We start from the raw sequence: 1,843 nt of genomic DNA on the forward strand, positions 1-1,843 counted from the left end.
ATTTCTATTATATACTGACTTTTGTACTTTATATAATTCTTTTTTAAACTTCATTCCACATTTTTTGCCATTTTTCCATTTCTTTACTCTTAATAACTGATTTCCCTTCCCCCTTCCCAAAAGGACTTTTTAAACAATCGTCTCTGCTCTGTGATTGGTCAGTTTCATTTAAAGGCGGGTAGTAGTTGGGGTTTTGACCAATCAGAAAGACGGAATACTTCCTGATTCTGCTTGATGGTTTCCAGCTAGCATAACAAAATGTAAAGTATATTCTTATTTATATACATATATATAAAAAAAAAGACCCTTCTGTTGTATATAGTAGCTGTCGGAACATGAACGGTTACCAGTTCAAATTGTGCTGTTGTATCCGTAATGGTTTTTTCATTTTAGTTAGTCGATATGTTAGCAGTTAGCAGACGCTGCTTTCAGCGATGCTAAGCTTCGGGTTGTAAATAATGGAGATGCGCGCGCAGCTTCGTCTGAACTAAGAGGAAATAAAAGAACCAAAGCAAAACAAAAGGAATCCAACTAAAAGCATGTATCAATGTTTGCTTTATTGGCAGTTTTAACTCTGAGGCTTTTACTCGACAGATTAATCAAAGGTCGGAAACTATTTGGAATCCATTAAATGAATGAGAGGAAAGCTTTAAAGAAAAGTTAAACAGGCAATACTTTTGTGCTTCAGGTTTTCCTTTAGTAATAACGCTACATAACAATGGAAAATTACATTACTTGAAGATATATTTCACCTTTCCACTAAACACCTGCATTTAAGTACATTAGTTTGCAGAAATAATGGAAAAATGTGAAAATGTAGTAGGATATAATTTCAGTTTTGCGAGGTTTTCTGTTCTACACTTTTTATTATTAATTTATTGCTGCATTTTGGTCAAAAAAAGGTTTTAAATTAGTTTTTCAATTAGGAGCAGAACCTTAAAGTAACGCAGGTTGTAGGAGAAACCTGCATAGACTGGTTTATTTCCACAGATACTGGATGTTCTGTAAAAACTTTTATACAATGACCTGTGTGAAAACCAAATATATCTTACATTTAGCAGAATTTAGCATTTTATAATAATAAGACAATACTGGAACTGATTCCAACTCAAGTGTAAAAGGAAAACATAGATTTGATTAGATTTGTGTTATTGTTTTAAAGCTTGCATAAAATTATGCAAGCTTAAAACAATAACTATCAAGATGCACTCATTCACATTTTCAATGTAATTTTTATTGTTAGATTTCTACAAAGGAAACTTTTCAGTTCTTTAAATATACATTAACTTTAAACTGCCTAAACTAGTGGATAAAAATTTTGTCGATTTATCCATACTTTGTTTCACTGTTTACTGCTGAGAAATCAGGGAGAAAAGAAAAATGATTTATTTTTCTGCTGGATTTTCTTTTTATATTTGAAATCTAGCTGGAAATTTCTTTTTCTTTTAGTCCCCACCTCATTTAGGGCCCTTAGAATATTTCTAACTCCCCCCCCCAATACGGAGCCCCTGGGTTAAACTCTCCTTTATTGGATGAGGAATATGATTTATAACCCGTATAATCGGATGTTTTCCCTCAGAGCTGGAAATCTATAACGGAGTATTAGGGCCAGGCTAGAGATTTTTTTTATTTTTTTTTATTATGAGAATAAAGTCATAAAATTACAATAATGAGGTGGTAATATTTCGATAATAAAGTCCTAATATTAAGAGAATGAAGTCATCATACAACAACCAGTTTCAGAAAGAAAGCTTGGAGCTCCGCCCAGCAGATGACGGACGATCAGCTCCACCAATCAGCAACCAGAGTCCACTTTGACATCCTGCCCAGTTTGATGCTGCTG

General features: G+C 33.3%; 1 protein-coding gene across 1 annotated transcript in view; it reads left to right on the forward strand.

The window, feature by feature from the left end:
• Positions 1-481: 481 nt before the first annotated feature.
• The window catches only part of fbxl6 (F-box and leucine-rich repeat protein 6), a 15,805-nt gene continuing 14,443 nt past the window's right edge, over positions 482-1,843 (forward strand). Inside the window, exon 1 of the mRNA XM_015384424.1 lies at positions 482-605. The gene's annotated coding sequence lies outside the window, so the exon portion shown is untranslated. The remainder of the gene's footprint in view (positions 606-1,843) is intronic.

Source organism: Cyprinodon variegatus, unplaced genomic scaffold (genome assembly GCF_000732505.1).
Source record: "Cyprinodon variegatus isolate N-32 unplaced genomic scaffold, C_variegatus-1.0 Scaffold312, whole genome shotgun sequence".
NCBI classification, from domain to species: domain Eukaryota; kingdom Metazoa; phylum Chordata; class Actinopteri; order Cyprinodontiformes; family Cyprinodontidae; genus Cyprinodon; species Cyprinodon variegatus.